This window comes from Theobroma cacao, chromosome 4 (assembly GCF_000208745.1).
Source record: "Theobroma cacao cultivar B97-61/B2 chromosome 4, Criollo_cocoa_genome_V2, whole genome shotgun sequence".
In the NCBI taxonomy this organism is placed as follows: domain Eukaryota; kingdom Viridiplantae; phylum Streptophyta; class Magnoliopsida; order Malvales; family Malvaceae; genus Theobroma; species Theobroma cacao.
In genome coordinates, this window is record NC_030853.1 from 28465237 (window position 1) to 28475924 (window position 10688).

The 10688-nt window shown below is 41.5% G+C and overlaps 2 pseudogenes; one reads left to right on the forward strand and one right to left on the reverse strand.

Moving 5' to 3' along the window:
* Positions 1 to 10688, reverse strand: part of LOC18603099 — a 20769-nt pseudogene that overhangs the window by 5663 nt on the left and 4418 nt on the right.
* Positions 944 to 9453, forward strand: LOC108661637 (annotated as a pseudogene).

Sequence of the window (10688 nt, forward strand, 5' to 3'; positions counted from 1 at the left end):
CCCAACAAAGTGAAGGAGATTGCTTGTCAAAGGATCACTTCTCATCACTACCTGATAGGGTCCACCTTGATCTCAAACAGAACGACTTCACCGATTTGCTCAACATATGGGATAAGTGGGGGGCTACCACTCAGGCAAATTTTGATAGGAAATATGGCCACATAGCTCGACTCCTCAAGGTCCAGATAGATGAACAGTTGTTGAAGGCCATTGTGCAATTTTGAGATCCGTCGTATAGATGCTTCGTGTTCAATAAAGTGGATATGGTTCCCACAATCGAAGAGTACTCGGCTCTCCTACAAATCGATCTTGATAATTCGGATAAGATATATTGGAGAGGACAGAAGACCGGACACAGGCGAAAGTTAGCCAAAATGATGGGTATTACCCCGGCGGAAGTTGATCAGAATCTAAGGAAAAAAGGGGACAATGAATGTATCCCGTGGAGTTTTCTACGTAGCTATATCATGAAGCATCAGGACACCGAGCAAAGATAGCTTGTGATGGCCTTGGGAATTTACGGGCTAGTGATCTTTCCCAAGGTCTTGGGACATATAGAAGTCAAAATTATAGACTTCTTCTAGCAAGTCATCAACAAGGCCAATCCTTCGCCCTCTATTCTAGCGAAAACTCTCAGATCACTGAATTACTGTCGAAGAAAAGGTGAGGGACGATTTGTGGGATGTGCACAGCTTCTTTCCATCTGGATAGTGAGCCACTTTGAATGCAAGGTCGATAAGTTCAGAAAGCCATTTCATCCGCAAACCGCCCCTATCAGAGAATTTTGCGAGAGTGAATGGCCAAAAAATAGGACTAAGGAACAATGGATCTCTAGACTTCGGGAACTCATGAGTGTGGAAGTAACATGGAGAGCCCCGTGGATGCCGCATCACCCTGTCTTGTACAAATGCGAAAATGAACCTTGGGTACCGTTAATAGGGCCATGGGGAGCCATCAGTTACGCCCCAATTATGGTGAGAAGACAATTTGGGTCAAAGCAGTTTGTGCCGATGACACACCGACTTAATACTTTGGAGTTTGCTTATGGAGAGTCGAGTTTTCTAAAAAGGATTGAAGAGATTGCGCAAGCTTGGAAGAAAACTAGCTGAGTGGATCAAGGGAGGTACACCGATGAAGTGACTATCGGATATCAGATATGGTATGACCAACGAGTTAAGGATGTGGTATATCCGAAAGAAGATGCAATACGTGGCCCAGTTGATCCAGAACCACGAGACGCTTTGCTCGAAAGTGAGTTAGCTCGAAAGAAGTCCGAAGCTGAAAATGCTAGTTGGAAGCAACGGTATGAAGACCTCCAAAAAGAGTGTGAGAAAATGAAAAGAGAAGTAAGTGAGCAAAGAAAGAAAGTTCGAAAAATGGAAGGGAAGTATGAGAGCCTGAATGATAAGTTTTCTGCCACAACCAGTGAACTTCAAAGGGAAATACAAGTGAGAGAAAATCGAGGCAATGAACTTCAAACGCACAATGATGAGCTAAGAAAACAAGTGCGATTCCAACAAGAGTCCATCCAATTACTAAGACAGGAGTATGAGGAGCTCGAAGGGGTCATGACGACTTATCAACAGGAATACGAACGCCTCAAGCAACAAAGCACTAGAATTCAAGAATGGGGTGAATCTTACAAACAAGCTTATACAGAGAAATACGACCGGATGGATTACTTGGTTTGGCAAATGAGGGAGGTGGCTTACAAGGCGAGAAGCATGGCTTGGAAGACGGACATATTAAGAAGCCAGATCTTTTCAGTTGGAAAACAAGAGCAACAGTTGATCAAGCATTTAGATGAGGTGTATAGCCATTATAATAAGATTGGCGAATATTTCTAGATGGCTTCTGAGTTGTAATCAAAGACAAATATCTTATGCAATGGATGACTTTGTTGTTGGGTGTCATGTGACGAATACTTTTAGTACATAATCATTCATACATGCATAAATCATCATTTCATGACAATGAGTATTTGCATCTAAAAAATAAAGATAATGGGTTCATTCATGCATCAAATACGCATCTAATTCATGTTTATGATCAATAATAAGGTTCCAAAATAGCTCGACCACCTAAGCCAAGTGACCAACGTGTTCATAACACGCGTCAACGAGCAAGGATCATGGAAGAAGAACAAAGAGAGCGAATGGACAGAATGGAAAGAGCTCAGGATGAAATGAGAGAACAGTTAGCAAAGATGATGGAATTGATGATGAGTTTCTGTAAAGGAAAAAGAGCGATCGAAGAGCCAGCTCCGTCAGAAAACCCGTCAGCATAAGACAGTGGAAACTAAAGGGATGATCCATCCTATCCCCCAGGGTTCACTCCACCACATGCCCAAACCTCTCAAAGGGTCCACCCTCAAGTGATGCCATCCGTCTATTACAATGCACCACCCCCGCTAGGCCATCAACCGACTCATGGGCAATTCGGGCCATATTCTGTAATAAATCCTGCTGAACCAATACCCGTCCCAAATTTAGACGATCCGAAAAAGTAAGAGAAACTAAGAAAGGACTCGTCACAAACAGGAAAAAATAAAAAAGATCAAAAAAAGTACGGTCTGTTGGAAGAGCGTCTTCGTGCTATCGAAGAAGTTGATAGGTTTGGTACCATGGACGCAACCGAGCTATGCTTAGTACCGGATGTATTGATCCCTGCCAAATTTAAGGTTCCGGAGTTTGAAAAATATGACGGAACAAAATGTCCCATGGCACATATTACCATGTATTGTCGGAAGATGGCTGCATAGTCTCACGATGATAAGTTACTGATCCATTTTTTCCAAGATAGCTTGATTGGGTCAGCTGTTCGGTGGTACGTACAGCTAGATCGAAACCGTATTAAGACTTGGAAAGATTTAGCAAGAGCCTTCATAGCTCAATATAAGCATGTGGCTGAATTAGCCCTTGATCGGTTGTCATTACAGACTATGGAAAAGAAGCAAAGCGAGAACTTCAAGGAATATGCCCAAAGGTGGAGAGATACAGCAGCGCAAGTTCAGCCACCTCTCACTGATAAGGAGATGACTGTTTTGTTCATAAATACACTCCGAGCTCTCATTCTACGAGCGCTTGATCGGCAATGCCAAGAAAAAACAAAATGACATAGTTAAGGGCATTTTGGTNTAATGCCACGAAAAACTTTACAGATTTGGTCCTATCGGGAGAAATAATAGAAGGAGCTATCAAAAGTGGAAAAATTGAAGGACATGAAGTTGCCAGCTCAAAGAAAGGGAGTACGCCCAAGAAGAAAGAAGGGGATGTGCAAGCAGTCGCTCACGACAGCCAACAAGCCCACAACTTTAACCCATATTATCCGTACCCCCCATACCAACCCTTCTATCCGAACATAGGCAACATCACACAAAACCCATATGTGTACCAACCTGTCCCGCAACCAACATTTCAAACCAATGTTTTTCCACAAACTCCACCACCAAGACCGGTAGCTTCAACCAATAATCCTGGCCATGGTCAAAGAGGACCTAAAACTACCCTAGAAAGATCGAAGTTTGATCCTATTCCAATCCTTTACACTACATTGCTGCCACAACTCATAGAAAATCGACTCCTTGCTCGAACCCCTTTAGAACCACTCCGACCACCTTTCCCGAAATGGTATGACCCGAATGCGCATTGTGATTACCATTTTGGAATTCAAGGGTACTCCACCGAGAATTGTACTGCTTTAAAACATAAAGTTCAAGCACTCATTAAGGCATGACTTTTAAATTTTGTCAAAAAAGACAGTTTGAGTGTTGATGGGAACCCGTTACCTAATCATGGAAGACCGACTGTGAATGCCATACATAAAGAGATGATTCGAAGGGTGAAAAAAGGTATTGATGAGATTCAAACGCCAATGGATAAAGTGTTTGAGGCGTTGTCCAAGATAAATGCCATCACTCCAGAACCCATCGACACAAAAAATTGGGGCGTGATCTCGCTTATTCTTGCAAATTTCATATGGGGGCAATTGGGCATTCCATTAAAAATTGTGATAGCTTTCGTCGTAAGTTGCAAGAATTGATGGATTCATCGGTAATTGAGTTTTATGAAGAAGCCGAAGAGAATTTGGTCGGAACCATAAATGGAGACACCCCAACTGAAGTGGCATCAAGTTCATTCGGGGCAAACAAACCTAAACCTCTAACCATCTTCTATGAAGAAAACAGAAGCCCGATGAATAATACATCCCCTACTATGATCAGAAATGGTATTACCATCAAAGTCCCCAGCCCATTCCCTTACAAGAGCGATAAGGCTGTCCCATGGAATTATGAGTGTAATATTTTGGGCACAGCTTCATCCGTCCCCTAAGCATCTTCTGAAGATCTAACCGGTGTGGGGGGTATAATGCGAAGTGGGCAATGTTATTCCCTTGAGATAGCGAAAAGAGTTAGAAAAGGGAAACCAGCACAGGGAGAGGGAGGCCTAAAGAAAACGGATACCTTTTCCAAGGACCAAGTTGACGAATCTGTAGTGGCTCCGAACAATGAGGTCAAAAATCCTGTTACCGAGAAAGAAGCGGGTGAATTTCTCAAGTTTATCAAACACAGTGAATACAGTGTGGTAGAACAATTAACCAAGATACCCGCTCGCATCTCGTTGTTGTCCTTACTGTTGAATTCGGAAGCATACAGGAACGGGCTGCTCAAAGTCTTGAACCAAACTTATGTGGCACAAGATATATCAGTGGAAAAGTTAGACCACATCGTGGGGAACATTATAGTGGGGAACTTCATTGCCTTTAATGATGAAGAAATACCATCGGGTGGTCGAGGAAGTAACAAAGAGCTGCACATTACCATCAAATGCAAGGAGCATGCCGTACCTAGGGTCTTGGTCGATAATGGTTCAGCTTTAAATGTCATGTCTCGCTCTACTTTAACCAAGTTGCCAGTAGATGTGTCGTATATGAGAACCAGCCGCATGGTTGTAAGGGCTTTCGACGAAACCACAAGGGAGGTGGTAGGGGACATTGAACTACCGATAAAAATTGGCCCTTGTATTTTTGAGGTCCAATTTCAAGTCATGGACATTGCCCCGTCATACAATTGCTTGTTAGGGCGTCCATGGATTCATATGGCTGGAGCCATACCATCTTCCCTTCATTAAAAAGTTAAATTCATAGCTGAAGGCCAACTGATAAGTGTATGTGCGGAGGAAGACATACTGGCTATTCAACCATCATCTGCTCCCTATGTAGAGGCAACAGAAGAAGTCCCAGAATGCTCTTTCAGATCTTTTGAATTTGTTAATGCTACTTATGTAGGGGAAAAAAAAGTGATACCGACCCCTCGTTTGTCAGTAGCCACTAAAATGGGAGTTAAGCAGACTGTGGGTAAAGGATGTCGTGTCGGTTTGGGGTTAGAAAAGAATTTACAAGGAATTAACCGTCCTCTGACTCCAATGAAGAACGAAGAAAGGTTTGGTTTGGGGTACAAGCCTACCAAAGAAGAGAGAAGGAAACTGACAGCTCAAAAGAAGATTAAAAGGATGGCTCAACTTGAGGGAAAGGAAGAAGAATTAGGGGAACGAACAATCCCACACCTATATGAGACTTTCGCTCTGCAGGTTTCATTCATCCCGAAGCGCCACCAAAGGTCAATCAGGTTCTACGGATATTTGATGAGCTATCAATCCATATGATCAGAGATGAAGAACCTAATGAAAAGATCCCTGTGGTGTATCCAGTACTGCCAGGAGATGAGCTAAGCAATTGGACAGCCACGGAATTGCCCATCATCTTTAAGTCTTCCGAAATGTAATGAACAATTTTATCTAAATGCCTATGCCCAAGGGTGTTAAGAGTAATCTCTTGTTTAAGTAGGGCTTTCTGTTACTTTCATCATTTAAATAAATGACAATGCATAATGTGTTTCATAATTCATCAATCTTTTTGCATATTTCCTTTCATCTATTCTTTTAGCCTACAAATACTTGCCCATACACGCGTCCAACTTTACCTGTTTACAGGTCTTTAAATAATGAACACGAAGACAATCTAGACAACGATTTGAATATTGATTTTGAGATGATTCCGAACATTGATGAATTGAAAAATGAAAATGAGGTGGATGACTATAGCTTACCCCTTGATTTGTCGAGAATGTTGGAACAGGAAGAAAATGAGACTTTACCTCATCAGGAACTCACAGAAATGATTAACCTCGGAAATGGGGAAGAGAAGAAAGAAGTTAAGATCGGCACCTCGCTGTCATCCGATGAACGGCAGAAGCTAGAAGAATTACTCCGTGAATATGTAGACGTGTTTGCTTGGTCATATCGGGACATGCCAAGTCTTAATACTGACATGGTTGTTCACAAGTTACCTTTGGAACCAGATTGCAAGCCTATTAAACAGAAGTTGAGAAGGATGAAGCCAGAAATGTTGCTGAAGATTAAAGAGGAAGTAAAAAAGCAATTCGATGCTGGATTTTTAGAGGTGGCTAAATACCCTGAATGGGTAGCTAATATAGTTCCAGTTCCTAAGAAGGATGGAAAAGTTCAAATGTGCGTCGATTATAGGGATTTGAACAGAGCGAGTCCGAAGGATAGCTTCCCTTTGCCACATATTGATACTCTTGTGGACAACACAGCAAAACATACTTTGTTCTCATTTATGGATGGCTTTTCTGGTTACAATCAGATTAAGATGGCACCCGAAGATATGGAAAAAACAACGTTCGTGACCATGTGGGGAACGTTTTGTTACAAAGTAATGCCATTTGGATTGAAGAATGCAGGCGCCACTTACCAAAGGGCAATGGTAGCTTTGTTCCACGATATGATGCATAAAGAGATAGAGGTATACGTGGATGACATGATTGCAAAATCTCATACAGAAAGGGATCATACTGTCAATCTCAAGAAACTGTTCGAGAGATTGCGGAAGTTCCAGCTCAAGTTGAATCCTGCAAAATGCACTTTCGGTGTAACCTCTGGGAAATTGTTGGGGTTCATAGTCAGTGAAAAAGGAATTGAAGTGGACCCGGATAAAATACGAGCTATTCAAGAGCTACCACCTCCCAAAACGCAAAAAGAAGTGAGAGGATTTTTAGGGAGGCTGAATTACATTGCTCGATTTATATCCCAGCTCACCTGCAAATGTGATCCAATCTTCAAGCTGCTTCGGAAACGAGACCCAGGAGAGTGGAATGAAGAATGTCAAATAGCCTTTGATAAAATCAAAGAATATCTCACAAATCCACCGGTGTTGATGCCACCGACGGTCGGAAAACCTCTCATTCTGTATTTGACTGTGAACAAGAATTCTATGGGATGTGTATTGGGACAACATGATGAAACTGGGAAGAAAGAACGAGCCGTATATTACTTGAGCAAGAAATTCATGGAGTATGAGTCCAAATATTCTGCGCTCGAAAAGATGTGTTGTGCACTAGCATGGACCGCTCAGAGGCTCCGGCAGTATATGTTGTATCACACAACATGGTTGGTGGCGAAATTAGATCCCATCAAGTATATTTTTGAAAAACCCTGCCTGTCCGGAAGAATAGCTCGATGGCAAGTGCTATTGTCTGAGTATGACATTGTGTATGTGTCCCAAAAATCAATCAAAGGGAGCGCCATCGCCGATTTCCTTGCAGATCGAGCTAATGAGGATTATGAATCTGTAAGTTTCGATTTTCCAGATGAAGATTTGATGGCCGTCTTGCATGTAGAAAAAGTTGGTCCCAATGAACTTAATCCATGGAAGGTGTATTTTGATGGGGCATCCAATGCTTTGGGGCACGGAATTGGGGCAGTGTTGATTTCTCCAAATGGAAAGTACTATCCAGCCACGGCGAGATTGAATTTCAATTGTACTAACAATATGGCGGAGTATGAGGCGTTGGTACTGGGATTACAAGCAGCAATTGATATGAAGGCTGATGCGATAGATGTTTACGGAGATTCGGCTTTAGTGATATGTCAAATGAAAGGTGAATGGGAAACTAGAGATCCTAAACTAGTTCCATATAAAAAGCTGGTTACAGAATTAAGCAAACAATTCAAAGAAATCAGCTTCAACCATTTGCCTCGAGAAGAGAATCAGATTGCTGATGCTTTGGCCACCCTCGCAGCGATGTTCAAAATAAAAGAGGCGGCCGATGTACGCCCTTTTGATTTAGAAGTCCGTGAAGTCTCCGCACACTGCTTGAATGTTGAAGAAGAGGTTGATGGTAAGCCGTGGTATCATGATATCATGCAATACATCAAGCACCAGGCATATCCTGAGAATGTCACCGATAATGACAAGCGAACTCTTCGAAGATTAGCAATGGGTTTCTTCCTTAGCGGAGAAGTGCTCTACAAAAGGAGTCGAGATCAAGTATTCTTGAGATGTGTGGATGTTGCAGAAGCCAACAAAATAATGAAAGAAGTCCACAAAGGAACTTGTGGAGCTCATGCTAATGGACATATGTTGGCTAGACAAATTATGAGAGCTGGTTTTTATTGGTTGACATTGGAATCAAACTGCATAAACTTTGCTCGAAAATACCACAAGTGTCAAGTATACGCTGATAGAATCCATGCTCCACCAGCCCCATTGCACGTTTTCACGGCACCTTGGCCATTTTCAATGTGGGGAATGGACGTGATTGGACTTATTACGCCAAAAGCCTCTAATGGACATCGATTCATATTGGTGGCCATTGATTATTTCACGAAATGGGTAGAAGCAGCTTCCTATGCTAATGTGACACAAAAGGTGGTGTGCAGGTTCATCCAAAAGGAGATCATATGTCGGTATGGGCTTCCAGAAAGGATCATTACGGATAACGCAAGCAATTTGAATGGTGCGATGGTGAAGGATGTTTGCGCTAAATTCAAGATCAAGCATCATAACTCGACAACTTACCGTCCGAAGATGAACGGAGCGGTAGAGGCAACCAACAAAAACATCAAAAAGATTGTCGAAAAGATGACTGAAGTTTATAAAGACTAGCATGAGAAACTTCCTCTTGCCTTACATGCATATCGAACTTCTGTGCGTACCTCCACCGGGGCAACTCCGTACTCATTAGTATACGGTGCAGAAGCAGTTCTACCTGTTGAAGTAGAAATCCCATCATTTAGGGTGTTGATGGAAATAGAATTAGAAGATGCTGAGTGGGTTCGCTCCCGCTACAAACAGTTGAATTTGATTGAGGAGAAAAGGCTTGCGGCTCTTTGTCATGGTCAGATGTACCAACGAAGGATGATGCGAGCATACGAGAAAAAAGTTCATCCTAGGCAATTCCGAGAATGAGAGTTGGTTCTCAAGAGATTACTCCCTAATCAAACTGATTTTCGGGGAAAGTGGATGCCAAATTGGGAAGGGCCATATGTGGTAAAGAAGGCTTTTTCAGGAGGAGCTTTGATCTTGGCTGACATGGATGGAGGAGATTTGCCTAATCCGATAAATGCGGATGCGGTGAAGAAATACTATGCTTAAAAAAAAAAAAAAAACGGAAGGGGTTCGTGCTGAAAACTCAAAAAGGGCAGTTCGTACCTAAAGAAGGAGGCTCATGCTGAAAACCCAAAAAGGGCGGCTTGAGGCTGAAAAGCAGGAAGTTAGAATGGAATTTGAGGATGTCAGCCTAAAGGGAACACAAGATGGAGGTAGAAATACACAATGAATGGAGCTTCACAATTTCACAAAATAGGAGAAGCTAGGGAATCTGCAACCTACAGATTTGCTCAAAGCATCAATCAAGGACAATTCTTGAAGTCGAATATCAGATTGTTTTCTCTTAGTGGTATGAGTGTTCATTATTTAAAGATCTAATGTTTGCCCTGTAAATTCTTTTTGCCTTGGATTATTTGATTTCTTATATATGAAATTCTCCTTCGCCTCTTTATTTAAACCATTTTGTTCTTTACTATCCCATTGATTTCACATAATGGCTGTCATGAAAATTAATGATGATTGGTAAAAGAAATAAACTAATTAAGCAAGAAATTACACCCATTGTTCAGCAAAAGACTTAAGGATAAAAAAAGAAGGGCAGAGCCCTGAACCTAAGGCAAAGTCAGATGTCAAAAGAGAAGGTACTTAGGGAAAATCTGGAGTTACCTGAATTCTACAGGAGGAAAGAAAACAAGCAAAGAAGATCGAAAGTTGCAGTGAAAAAATCGGATGAAGCAAGAGAAAGGTCTTGGAACCTTAATGAATCATAAACATGAAAAGCATTCTATCATGTCAATCATGCATACATGCCTAGCCACGCACTCGACAAGAATCAAAATTAATTCATGTCCCAAGCGTCGAAGGTAGAAAGTCACTCGACCTAAAGGGTGGAGATTGTAAAACTTTGATGGAAAGATTTGAGTTTTTTTCATTTTATGTTAATCTAATTAAGTTAGCGTTAAAGAATTTAAATTGAACCTGTTATGAGATAGGTCGAGCCTAGATTAAGTCTAGGAACCTCAATTTTATTTAAATCAAACCTGTTATGAGATGGGTCTAGCCTAGATTAAGTCTAGAAATCTCAATTTTGTTTAAATCGAACCTGTTGTGAGATAGGTCGAGCCTAGATTAAGTCTAAGAATTTCAATTTTAAATCAAACCTGTTGTGAGATAGGTCGAGCCTAGATTAAGTTTAGGAATTTCAATTTTGTTTAAATCGAACCTGTTGTAAGATAGGTCGAGCCTAGATTAAGTCTAAGAATTTCAATTTTGTTTAAATC